Consider the following 14573-nt stretch of genomic DNA (forward strand, 5'->3'; position numbering starts at 1 on the left):
CGACCAAGCCTGCAGTTATCCCTCTCAGAAACTGACTTTCGCGAGGCAAATTAAACAATAAAATTACACTTCAAATATTTTTTCCCCAAAGTTAGTTTATGTCATTGAAGGCAGTTATCATCACGATGATTTCATTTCAAGTGTTTGTTTTTAAAATAAGTTTAGTTTTAGTTAGTTATCTGATGCTATAAAAACGGGTGTGTGACGTCATGATTGACAGCTGATCGACGTCTTCTCTGAGTGAAGTTGTCACTGAGGCCCTAACGGACTTTTTTCTGGATTTTTGGGAGCAGATTGGAGCTTTAGCTTTAATTTCTACATTTCCATAATTGTTTATTTCACACCAACATTATTAATTGTTCTGCATCCGTGAGAGTGTGGGCGGGCTTTTGATATCGCGGCTGTACTTCCTGCTCTACTTCCTGGTCTCTACTGCGCAGACTTAGTCCCAAGATGTTAGCGCCGTGCAGGCCGATTTGAAAGCTTCAAATCTGGCAAACGGTCAAAAAAAAAAAACATTTTTTTTTACGGTCTATGCATTCGACACGGTGCCATCGAGTGTTAAAGGTCCCATTCTTTGCGTGTTTTCGAAGCCTTGATTATGTTTACAGTGTGCAATATAACATGAGTTCATGTTTCGCGTGTAAAAAAACACAGTATTTTTCACACAATTTACTTATCTGTATACCGGTGTTTCCTCTGTCCTAAAAACGGCCTGATGATTTCCTTGTTCTATGAAGTCCCTCCTTCAAAAATACGTAACGAGTTCTGATTGGGCCAGCGCTTCCCGCGCTGTGATTGGACAGCAGCTTAGCACATTTTCCCCGGAAAGGTCCCGCCTCTTATCATAACGTGTAGATACCATACGCCCGCTCAATGTTATTGCAAAAATGTCTATATTGCCTTATCAATTTGAGTCGGAATCAGACCCGGAGAATATCGAAGAGGATCGATTACAACCTGCTCAGGAAAGACTTTTGCTGGATGTTTCAGAACGGTCAGCTGTCTATTCAGTAGTTTAAACTGATCATTACAAACACAAACAATCGATGGTGTCTGAATGAATTACTACACTTTTATATGTGAAGTTTTTCGGATTAGTTTCAATTACCATCTAAACAGCGTTGCACTTTGTGTCATGAGTTACATAAACTGTTAAACGGACCGACTTAAATAATAAAATACACTTACCGGTTGTGGTCCATAACAACGCCTTCTCCAGACAAAGAGGGAACTGCGTCATCTTTTAGGAATAATCTTTCTGCGAATCCGGCATTAAACTGATTGAGATTGAGGAAACAGTCCTCAGCAAAATGTGCTGCACATAGTTTTAAATTGTGATTATAATTTTCCGGAACCGAGTTAACCATAAACTGTAGCCATTGATCTCTACATACAGCGTCCGTGGGAAGGTCAAACAAAGGTGATTTGACTCGGGGATGAAAATAACAGCGTTTCAATGGCATGGCGACAAACACACTCTACAAACACAATGCTTCCTATTCTCGACCTGCGAGAGCAAAAGGACAACGCCCCCGAATTTGCGTGTTCTTGTGGGCGGAGGGTTCGTCAACAGACGGTTCTAGTTGCATCATTAAAGCAGGAAGTGCAGCACTGTAGTCCAAACCGGCCGATCGCTGGCTTTGAAAGGGAACTTCTGTTAAATAAAATATCTCGCTTGGCATTGAACTTTGAGCTTTATAATTTTACAGGTATTATTTATGCTCTAACAGCAACATTACACACTAACTAAAGTTTGAAAGATGGAATCGCGAAGAATGGGACCTTTAAAACGCCAAAGGCGAAGCTTGAATTTACGGGTATGTCCCTCTTTGGCTAATGTACTTTCAAGATGGAGGGGCAACATGGCGACCGCCATCCGAACCCCTCACCCGTATGTATTTTCAATGGCATATTATAAACTTACGAGAATACTTTATTACTTGAAAGAAGTAAATATACATTAATGAGCACATATATTTTTGAAAGAACTAAGTGTTTTTAGCTAAGAATAAACTAAAAAAGTTACACAGTGTAGCTTTAACTTGCAATTACAAATTGAATTTACAATTAATGCTGGGTTGGTCCAACAATTGTTGAACCAACTTCTTTTCACTGGTTAAGCCAACTTTTTTTTTTGCATTTAATTGTCCAGTTAACTAAAGTCATTAGTGGATTTGAAGCGTTAATGATATTTGAAGCATTACTGAGCAAGGACAGAGAAGAGCAGCAGTTTAAGACTGACGTTCAGTCAGCGGTGACGGTGGCCTGCTCCAAAAGATGACATTTTTAGAGGCCCGTCTGTGTAAAGCTCTCCAAGAAACAATAGACGAGAGGGACATGTTAGTTGTGTCTTCAATAATGCCGTCTTTGTTCCTCTTCTGCCAGACCAAAGGCCACGGTGCAGGAAGAGAAGATGAAAGACAGCCGTCGACGGCACCTCGCTTTGAGTGCTGGGTCAGGACAACATGAACCGCTTCGGATCAGACACAAAGATGCTTTTCAAGTGAGAGAGATGAGCCAATCAGGTGAAAAATGACCTGTACATACTGCACGACTATATGAAAGTCACCAAGTTTTAAAATGCTTTGCGTTTCTCTGCAAACATGCATAAACTAGATTTGTACATTTATGGAAGAAAACATAATGTGTGCCTGTGCTAACCCACCGCCATGATGCTAAGGTGTACTTATTTTTTTTGAGTGTGTTGCTGTGGGGTTGTCAGGGTGTTACTAAATGTTTTTTAAGTATACTATAAACTAGGGGTGTAATGATTCGTTTTAACAACGATTCAATTCGTATCACATTTTGAGCTTGTCGATACAATTCGACACATACTACTACTGCTACTTCTGTTTATTTTTTCAAAATAAAAATACTACATTATTAATATCAAAAATAAAGTGCAACCAACATCTCTTCAGGTTGAATGAGCAGTACTGAACCTGCTACTATTACAAACAGCGATCGAGCGACTTGTTAAGAACATCTCCGTCTTTACCAAAACCAAAGTGTTTCCACAAACTGGACCGCTATGGTGGCTTGATAATTTCTCACTCGTTGGCTTCTCTTCTGTCTTCCGGCATGTTAGGTTTAGTTTTCTTTGCGCTGCTGCTGGCGCGCGCGGCTGACGTCACATATCCACAACTTTCCTGCAAGTCTTAGTGGGCGACGCCATGACACTCGATACTTCCGGTTGACGGTATCTCAGTTCCGGTTTAGCACACATAACAGTTTTGCTGCGTTCACGCCAGACGTGAGTGACGCGAATAAATAGCGCTATTCGCGCTAACATGGACGCGTGAACGTTTTGACTTCATTCGCTTCATTCACTACACAACAGACACAAATTTGCGTCATGGAGGGGCTTCTGCCAGGCAGCGGCAGTCATCAGAAGGACGAGCAGAGTTAAGGCTGCTCTCGCCGGGGTTAATGAGGGCTGAGCGCCGCTGAACGCCTGGGTCTCACACCTCCGAAACCTACTTGCTTCAATAAACCATGCCACATAAACGGACCCGTTTGACATATTGCCTAGCACCCTACACACTCATTCAGTGCCCAACGAGCTTCAAATAAACTCAAGAATTGTGATGTAGAAGTAATATTTATATTTTAATATTTGTAATTGTTGAAATCATGTCAGACATTGTCAGTAGACTTTTTTTTTAAATCAACATGAAAATAGATGCATGAACTTCAATTAATGTAAGTGCATTGTAATAATAATTAACATTTCATTGCTGTAAATTTAATTATTGAGTTTATATAATATATTATTTTAACCTATTTAAAATACTGCAGTAGGCTACAACTGTATAATTTTTTTTGCAAGGGGTATGTTTATTGTTTTCAATAATTTACAGATTTACTGTGTAGCAAGATCGCTCAAACAACCTAACGATAAATAGAGACCTGCACTCCCGCGGGACCCAGCACAACCGAGTGGGCGTGGGGTAATATTTGATGGTGAATGCGGATGCGGGCCGCAAGATATTATTGTGTGCGTGTCGCGGGAAAATAAAATTATTTTGCGGGACTCCTGCAAAGTGGAAATATCTAACAAAATAAATAACTAGAAACAAATAAACCTTTATTAATAATAAAATAAAATCGATGTACAGGCGCATGGACGGAAGGTAACTCTTACGTGGGTCATAGGAACAGCCAAGCTGGCCTACCACACAGTGGCAAAATGTCTGCGCCACATTACTCAGGTGAACCGGTTAGTGCAACAGATATTAGTACGTTCTTGTAAGATAGTCAGATCCATGCGACCATCTGGGACATGTGATCATTTTGCCTGAAGCGTTGTTGTAAACATCTACTCCTGAATCCTCATAATACAACCAAGCGTTTAGCTGATAACAGTACAGACTAACGTAAACCGGAAGTTCGTTGCCGGCGTGTTCTACGTTGCCATAGCGATCATGGGAAAGGTCAGAGTTCGGGAAAGTTGTGGATAGGCAGACTGAGTAACGTTTAACGCCTTTATCATTAAAAGGGCTAAGAAAAAACGTCCATATAAAGTCTGACGTGCTTAAATCAAACGCGTTATTTCCTATAATCGATACAATCGATTGATTATCTTTTAAAACGATATTAGATCGATATATGTCGTCCGGAAGGCCAACTTGCCGAGCACAGATCGATGTAGTTGGATCATAGGAATATAAATCGATACATCGATGTAGTAGATGAATCGTCACACCCCTACTATAAACAAAAAAATATATATGATCAATAAGCTATGACAACATGTGTTTTAATACTTTAACCCATCAATATATGTTAAGCAATTTTCAACTTTTTTATATGTTAGACAATATTCAAATTTATTTAAGTTGAAATTACTTTAAAAAGTTTATTGTACGTCCTTTAAGAGTTAATTTAACAGTAGTTGCTTACTAGCCCAAGTCACAAAAGCCCTCCTGCTTGTTTTTTTTGGTATTCTGGTGTTGTTATGCAGTTGCTAAGGTGTTCTAAATGGTTGCTATGCTGTTACTAAATGGTTGCTAGGGTGTCACAAAGAGTTTTTTTTCAACTAGATGCTTACTAGCCTAAGTCAAAATAGCCCGCCAGCATGTTTCTATGGTATTCTGTCACTGCTATGCAGTTGCTAAGGCGTTCTTAGTGGTTGCTAGGGTGTCACTAAGTTTTTTTTTTTTTTTAAGTAGTTGCTTACACTACGTTTTTTGTGTCTTTCTGGCCAAAGTAAAAATGGACCACCTGCATATTCTGGTACGGCATTACTAGGCGAAGTAAGTGAAGTTCAATACTTTTTGAAAGGGTCAAATCAATCATATCTAAGCAATAATAATAGTTACGCTTTCTTTGAAGGGATAGTTCACTTTAAAATAAAAATTCTGCCATCTTTTACTCACCCTTAAATTGTTTCAAACCTGTATGAATTTCTTTCTTCAGCTGAACATAAGGGAAGATATTTTGAAGAATGTCAGTAACCAAACAGATAACTGGAGCCATTGACTTCTATAGTATTTTTTTTTTTCCTACTATGGAAGTCAATGGCTCCAGTTAACTGTTTGGTTACTGACATTCTTCAACATATCTTCCCTTATGTTCAGCTGAAGAAAGAAATTCATACAGGTTTGAAACAATTTAAGGGTGAGTAAAAGATGGCAGAATTTTTATTTTAAAGTGAACTATCCCTTTAACAAACAGATTTTGGTTTGTGAACAGTTGTGAACACATTCAAGATTGTGGTTGTACTGTAAGACCCTTTTTATCACTTGATCTCCTGCTGTTAGTTTAAAAACAAACTTTGTTCACGTAATGTGAGCTGGCGTTGAGCTCAGATTGGCTCCATTATTCACTCACCGGGCAGATATTCAGACACACAAACGCTGCTGATGAAGAGATCTCATCAGCCATGAGAGATACTTCACTGTCACAGACAGAAGAAAACTCAAGCTTGGAGTCAGTCACGATGTGGAAACTGTCTAAGTTTTGAATCTGAAGGATGAGCAAAAGTAATTCTTACAGCAAAAAAATACAATAAAATAAAACACCAAAAATGACAAAGACTCCTAAATATGATCATCCTCATGCGAAGGGTCCCCAAACTATATTTAAAGTTATATAATTTTATATGAATATATTTTATAATATATGTACACTATATTGCTAAGTATTGGGACGCCCCTCTAAAGTGTTCCAATCTCTTCATGGCCACAGGTGTATAACTCCAGCTCTAGGCCTGCAGACGCTTCTACACACATTAGTGAAAGAATGGGTCGCTCTCAGGAGCTCAGTGAACTCAAGCGTGGGGCCGTGATAGGTTGCCACCTGTGCAATAAGGCCATTCCTGACATTTCCTCACTACTAAATATTCCACGCTCAACTGTTAGTGGGATTATAACAAAGTGGAAGCCATTGGAAACAACAGCAACTCAGCCACAAAGTGATAGGCCACGTAAAATCACAGAGCGGGGTCAGCACATGCTGAGGGTCTAATTCTTTCTGCAGAGTCAGCTCCAGGTCCAGACAGCTCCAGACCTCCAAACTTCTGTGGGCTTCAGATGAGCTCAAGAACAGCGTAGAGAGCTTCATGGAATGGATTACCATGGCCGAGCAGCTCATCCAAGCCTTACATCACCAAGAGCAATGCAAAACGTGGGATGCAGTGGCGTAAAGCAGCCGCCACTGGACTCTAGAGCAGTGAGACGTGTTCTCTGAGCGACCAATCACGCTTCAGTCTGACAATCCTATGGACGAGTCTGGGTTTGGCGGTTGCCAGGAGAACGGGACTTGCCTGACTGCATTGTGCCATGTGTAAAGTTTGGTGGAGGGGGGATTATGGTGTGGGGCTGTTATTTAGGGCTTGGCCCCTTATTTCCAGTGAAAGGAACTTGTAATTCTTCATCTTACCAAGACATTTTGGACAATTTCATGCTCCCAGCTTTGTGGGAACAGTTTGGGGACGGCCCCTTCCTGTCCCAGCATGACTGCGCTCCAGTGCACAAAGCGTCGGTCCATAAAGACATGAATGAGCGAGTTTGGAGCTGAGCTTTCATTTATATATAAATTTATTTTGATCTTAATAATTATTTATTTACTTATTTAATCTAATTTTATCAATTAATTTATTTAAATATTTTATTAATTGTTTTAATAAAAAATGTAAAAGGCATTTAAATACTCTCTTATATTAAAACACCCAATTATACTGTGACAAATGTATCATAAAGATGTCTAAAATATAATGTGAAAAAAGTATGTTACATTATGCTTTATTCTCATTATAGCACTGTATTGTTGAATGTAATATTCCATTATTTACCTATTTATTTGATTTATTTTTAGTAAATTTTGATCTTATTATTTATTTAATTTCTATTTACGGTAACGATTTTATTAATTAATGTAATTGTTATGCTTTATTTATTTCTCCATTTATTGTTATTACAGTTTTCTCTAACCTATTCCCTTGCACTCCCTTGTGGCCTCCGAACCCCAGTTTGAAAACCCCTGGTTTAGACTATTTATGGTCGCCCAGAAACTCGACACACTAATATAGAATGAATTTCTTGTGTGTGTGATAAATCAAAGCCGCCCACTCGGTCAAATAAGTCAACAATTGCAAGTCAAGACATTTATTGCTTATTATATCAAGAAAGAGCCTTTACATCATCATCTGCGTCTGTAGTGTTTGCCCAGAAATGAATCTGTCGCCTTCTGATAACATCTAGGCTTCGCATCAATATTGCGTTTCTCCATCTCACAATCGGAGCCAGCTGAGACGTTTAAATACAGTTCGTTAGCTGTCAGCACAGGAAGGTCATGATGTCGACGGTGTGACTTTACACATCTCTGCAATAATTTGAGCACTTAAGAAAATAAGACGCACAATTAGCCGCTTTGCACCACCAGATCTGTTACCACTATCATCGGCCGCTAGCCGTTAGTAATTGGCTTCAAGAGAAAACTCAATCACACTTTTGGACCGCAAATGAATCAAAGGTGACATCGCTTGACATCATTATCCCGCTGGAAGACCACGTGATCCCCTGAGATAGCCGAGGCGTTGAGCTCGAATGCCGTCTAATTACAGATGCTCTGCCTTAAAGGCTTCGCTTTACGTCCCAAGTGACAAATTGCAGCACTTTCTTTGGATAGTAAAGATTTGGGGAAATAAATTAGAACCGCCGACACTTTTTTTTGCTCTAAAAATAAAGGCACTTCTTAAGATCACAGATATTGAGTTTGCTCACTATTAAACACTTCTAACAAATCTCTGCTAACCATTGTTCGTTTTTACATCAGCTTTTGTTTACTTGTTTTAAGCTGCGGTCTTTTTATCGTTGTCCGTGGTGAAATCCAGGCATTTCAAATAGGAATTTTTCTTGTTTAGGGCAAAAGATTTCCCTGCGGAAAACCATAACGCTCTAAATAATGAATTGATTTGAGTAGGTTTGAGTAGAGCCAACTCAAATTAAACTAATTATTTCAATCAAATTCACTTCAATCAAATCAAATCAACTATGAGTATTTAGAACTTTCTTTTTCTTTTGAGTTCACAAAACTGACACATTTTAAGTAATCTGAATTGTTTAATTGTTTTGAGTTTTACCTTCTTTTTCCCTTTAATTTAGACTAATTTAAATTCAGGGGTGGTAAGTAATCAAGTAAAAATACTTTGATACTTTACTTAAGTATTTTTTTCGGGGATCTGTACTTTACTTGAGTATATTTTATTTTCATCTACTTTTACTCTTACTCCACTACAATATTAAAGGCAAAGTTTACTTTTTACTTCAATACATTTCCCCATGCCCGCTCCAAGTATTAAGTATTTATTACACTTGATTTCCAAACCGGTCAGGTCGGTCATGGATGATCCAGTCGGGTATAGACTTGGAAAAGCTGACAAGTCAGGTTTGCCACACTAACGTTAGCTCAGTGTTTCCCCAACTTTTTTATTTTGCGGCACACTATTTACTATGAAAACATCGGTAACATTTTACAATACAGGTGCACTATTATAATTCATGCCTAACTAATGCACAGATAATCATGAGTTAATGTATTACTAATGAAGAACTAAACCATTTATTAAAGGGTTACTTCAGCGATTAGCATATGGCTTTGTATCAGTAGAAACCCTGGAGAATATTCAAATTATTGTGCTTTCCCCCCTCATATCTCCCTGAGACGAGATTTATGCATTTTATTTCTGGAAAAATTCCTCCTATGATGCAAAATGACGATTTTTGCATCATAGGAGGAATGTTTGCCCAGAGGCTAAAGACTACAGCCAGCAGAGGGAGCTATTTCCGCATGTTTTGAATCTGCGCATGGGAGATGGGCGATTACACTCAGCTTGCAGGGAGAGCTCAGCTTGCAGACAGGATCATTTAAACGGAGCTATGGTGAGCAATGTAAGTCTTTTAACTTCTCAAATTCATTTCTATGAAAGTTAAGCTTGCAAAGGCATGAACTGAAACGCGTGCCAGACTGAACTCCTGTGTGAATGTATGCCGCGAATGTAGTCGCAATTACCTCAGCTCTCATCACTCCTGCAGTTAGTGCTCAGGGCTGTGACACTCGCGCGGTGACTCACTCATTATGAACAGACACGTTCAGTTTTTAATTGTAGTGTCTTCTCTAACTCAGTCACAGTAATGAAGTTGGTGGTGTTGGGAATGGCCTCACAGGGCAGCGAAGCATTCTGGGAATTGTAGTCTTTCATCCCCATGGGACAAAAATACATTTTCTGTCTTTTCTCAGTCTAGAAGACACCAAATTCAAAAATAATTTCACATTTCTACTGCATTGATGACTCAGTTTAAATACAGATTCATCTTCCCAGCGCTGAAGTACCCCTTTAATGATTACTGCAACAGCAACTAATGAACATTCTCTATGATTAATAGATTAAGTAATATATGAATTGCTATTAATTAAAATGACATCATTAATTCCCTAATAACATATTACATTAACTAATAATGTAAATTTATGTATTCAAAGCCATGCATTCCGACTCTCAGTTGTCTGTTTAACTAATCATTAATCATAACAATTGGCAAAATTATAGTATGACTTTACTTGTTGAGGCACATGACTATAATTTTGAATTAGTTAATAGTATCTTGCTCCTCATCTGTTTTATGGAGCTAATGTTATGGAACATGTCTATTTTAAGTTTAACCCCTATACTGCGTTAAGGTGCTTCATTGTCTCGTATTATTGCAAATCTAACAAATTCTTAATTGCAGTATCTAATCTTATCATTTGTTCAATTAAAGCATTGCATATCAGTCCCAAAAGATTTGATCTGCTTAATTATTGATATTTACAGTTAATTTGAATATTTACTTTTTACTTTTGGTACTTGAGTACGTTTTAAATCTGATACTTTTGTACTTTTACTCAAGTGATGTTTGAATGGAGGACTTTCTACTTTTACTGGAGTATTTTTTTATTTAGGTATATATACTTTCACTCGAGTATACCTTTTGAGTACTTTTACCACCTCTGTTTAAATTTAACTGAAACTGAGCTGGGGTTTATATTTCCCAGCATGCTCTGCAATGATACTCAAAAGGGAGAGTAAATGCTACAATATAATGTTTTTGTGTGTGTGTGTGTGTGTGTGTGTGTGTGTGTGTGTGTGTGTGTGTGTGTGTGTGTGTGTGTGTGTGTGCAAGATTAATGTTAAGTGGGAGATTTTCAAGTAGGATGATAAATTATTAATTTTTCTTTTTATAATCTGAGTTCAAAGATATTGTGCTTAATGGGTACTTGAGCTTAATAGGTACGTTTGCCCTATACCTTTAACTCAGTGATTACACCAAAGCAATCAAGCTTTTAACACTGATAGTGTTAATTTCTCTAAATGTAACACTATAACTTCGACACTTTACTCTGAATTGGCTTAACACTTGAAATTTAACACGGATGAATTTGCTGTGTAGTGTTTAATGTTTTGCTGTGCTAATTTGGAAGAGTTTACGTTATGTTGGATTTTTTGGAAATGAGTCCTTTAAATTTAGTCATGAAATGTTAGGCTTTGTACTTTATTATTTGCTCTGACATAAATGGCATTTAATTTTAGTACACTATAAAATCAAATGAGTTAGACTTAATTAAAAAGAGCATGCAAACGGACTACCTTTAAAAAAACAAGAAGAGTGAAATAGTAATAGTATATTCGACTGAAATTTTTTAGTATAGTTCACTTGAGTTCTAGTAACTAAACAAGAACGGAGGATTCTTGATATTAAAAAATTATAAATTAACTTTAAATAAAATAATAATAATAATTTTTACCATTGTTGTATTCTGCTTACCCATTATTAACTTTTCGTCCGTCATAAAAAATTCGGATTGGGTTCGATTTTCTACGTTTGATCCCAAAAAATTTAGAAAATCAAATCGAATCCGAATTTTTCATGACGGAAAAGTTTTGGAGGTTTGGGTAGTTTTTGTGTTACCCAGCTCAACCCATTATTCTGGGTTAAATAACCCAATTTGCAGGGTAAAATTAGTCAAAGTGTTCTGTCCAACCCGATCTCACGGCAATTCGTACACATTTTACCCAGCCTTTGGGCAAAAAACAATCCAAATTGTGTTGTTTTTAACCCCAACATACTGTGATTGTATTATTTCTTTCTTTTAATATTTTGCAGATTAATGTCATATTTTTGCCAACACACTCTAAAAAAAACCCGGGCTGTTTTAACCCATTTGTGGATAAACCCTAGCCTGCCGTGGTCATACTCAGCTCTAGTCATAATATGAGTCTGATGCTCCATTGGGCTGTGATTATGGGGCGTGTTTCAACCCAACCAGGAAAGATCTTGATTGGACAGACCCACAACCAATCAGAGCAGCGAAGCCACGCATAATGTCAACAGAACTCAACTGCACTGCGTTGCCAAGTCTGTGTCTTTTTTCCGACTATTATGTGATATATAGACCCATGAGTGCGAATTTTAGCAGCACCCTTGCCAAAATAACACACATTTTTACCCCCAAACACCATTTTTTTCCGGAGAACCCCCCGAGAAGCTATTGTTTAGGGCTAGTAGTTGGCGGATTTTGTTGTAAAAACTTGGCAACCCTATCTGCACATGCGCTGGAATAAGTGATCTTTGCCGGTGTTGTAAAAAAATGTAATAATTTATTGATACACAGAGCACTTACCCAACATGATCATCATTTCTGAGAGATATAGTGAAGGTGATGCAGATACGAACAAGCTCTCCGTTTAGGATTTGAACAAATATAATCCAAGCCCCTTTGATGACGTGATGATTACGTTACTGTTGATCATCTGTCCGTCATCGTCTAAAGCCCGCCCTAATGATCTCATTGGTCAGTTACTGTTGATCATCTGTCCGTCATCGTCTAAAGCCCGCCCTGATGATCTCATTGGTCAGTTTCTGTTGATCATCTGCCCGTCATCGTCTAAAGCCCGCCCTGATGATCTCATTGGTCAGTTTCTGTTGATCATCTGCCCGTCATCGTCTAAAGCCCGCCCTGATGATCTCATTGGTCAGTTTCTGTTGATCATCTGTCCGTCATCATCTAAAGCCCGCCCTGATGATCTCGTTGGTCAGTTTCTGTTGATCATCTGTCCGTCATCATCTAAAGCCCGCCCTGATGATCTCATTGGTCAGTTTCTGTTGATCATCTGTCCGTCATCGTCTAAAGCCCGCCCTGATGATCTCATTGGTCAGTTTCTGTTGATCATCTGTCCGTCATCGTCTAAAGCCCGCCCTGATGATCTCATTGGTCAGTTTCTGTTGATCATCTGCCCGTCATCGTCTAAAGCCCGCCCTGATGATCTCGTTGGTCAGTTTCTGTTGATCATCTGTCCGTCATCATCTAAAGCCCGCCCTGATGATCTCATTGGTCAGTTTCTGTTGATCATCTGTCCGTCATCGTCTAAAGCCCGCCCTGATGATCTCATTGGTCAGTTTCTGTTGATCATCTGCCCGTCATCGTCTAAAGCCCGCCCTGATGATCTCGTTGGTCAGTTTCTGTTGATCATCTGTCCATCATCGTCTAAAGCCCGCCCTGATGATCTCGTTGGTCAGTTTCTGTTGATCATCTGCCCGTCATCGTCTAAAGCCCGCCCTGATGATCTCGTTGGTCAGTTTCTGTTGATCATCTGTCCATCATCGTCTAAAGCCCGCCCTGATGATTTTATTGGTCCGAACAGTTTCTGTTGATCATCTGTCCATCATCGTCTAAAGCCCGCCCTGATGATTTTATTGGTCCGAACAGTTTCTGTTGATCATCTGTCCGTCATCGTCTAAAGCCCGCCCTGATGATCTCGTTGGTCAGTTTCTGTTGATCATCTGCCCGTCATCGTCTAAAGCCCGCCCTGATGATCTCGTTGGTCAGTTTCTGTTGATCATCTGTCCATCATCGTCTAAAGCCCGCCCTGATGATTTTATTGGTCCGAACAGTTTCTGTTGATCATCTGTCCGTCATCGTCTAAAGCTCGCCCTGATGATCTCATTTGTCCGAACAGTTTCTGTTCGGGGATAATTACTCCTCTACGGAGCGAGGCCAGACCGAACCGCCCGGCCTAAAAATTGTGTGGGCGGGGCTAAGTTCGGCTAGCATCCAGGCTAGATAAACCCTGTATTGCTAAAATTAAACCCTTTATGAACAGATTTTGTCATTCAGTTGAATTATGCTCATATATAACGCCTTTTGTGGTCTGATTGGTTGAAAGATTTTCCAATTGAGTACAGAGTCATTTGAATAATGCTGGTTTATCACAGAGCAGACTCCCCAGATCAATGTTCAATCTTAAATTGAGCTTGGTCTGGTGATAGTCAGACAAGATGAACCAGTATTTGATCAAATTAAACTCTTTACGAACACATTCTCATTATGCTGAGATAAGAATAGGTGAATATCTTGTGATACCACTGACCTTCTTAGTGGCAGCCAATCAGATTGGAGCTGGTGATTTTCAGCCGGCTGTTGCTGGTATTCTGTACGGTTTGCATCAGACACATTCAGCCAGAATCAAACTTTAGCATCATTGTTTGCTTGCACTATATACAATTGCTTATGAACCGAGAGATGCAATCATTCCCATAAGATTTCACATCACTCTCGCGGGTTCTCTCGCCTCTGAGAAATAATCGGAGTGAGCCGTTCGCTGGGGTGCTTTGACCCAGTTGGATGGCGGTGGGCAATTTTGGTGAAAAAGCCTCATTGCAAGTAGTGTAATTTCAGCGCCTCGCTGTGTGACGGTCATCTTTATGTTCTTCTCCTCTCCTGCATCACAGGACTGTTGGGTTCCTGGCACCTGTTACACAAAAAGATTTCAATTTAGTTGTATTTGTATGGTGCATTTCACAGATCATACTGTTCCAAAGCAGCTTTACAATGAATATTACCAATTAGAGACTTTCCGGGCATTTCCAATGAATTTATAAGAGTTGATGCTTTTCCAACCAGGGGAGAGGTGCAGCACATTTTATTAGATGTTAAATGTTGTTATGATGATTCAGCATGAATAGTCTGAGAAACCCAACCGTGCGTGTTGTTGCTGATGGTGAGCTTATTTATTAAAAACAAGAGCAGTG

At 39.1% G+C, this 14573-nt stretch overlaps 1 protein-coding gene across 1 annotated transcript in view; it reads right to left on the reverse strand.

The window, feature by feature from the left end:
- Positions 1-14269, reverse strand: part of wu:fa56d06 (uncharacterized protein LOC795664 homolog) — a 59280-nt gene extending 45011 nt beyond the window's left edge. The window contains exon 1 of the mRNA XM_067442871.1: positions 13913-14269. The gene's annotated coding sequence lies outside the window, so the exon portion shown is untranslated. The remainder of the gene's footprint in view (positions 1-13912) is intronic.
- Between the last annotated feature and the right edge of the window lie 304 nt (positions 14270-14573).

Source organism: Pseudorasbora parva, chromosome 4, assembly GCF_024679245.1.
Source record: "Pseudorasbora parva isolate DD20220531a chromosome 4, ASM2467924v1, whole genome shotgun sequence".
Lineage (NCBI taxonomy): Eukaryota > Metazoa > Chordata > Actinopteri > Cypriniformes > Gobionidae > Pseudorasbora > Pseudorasbora parva.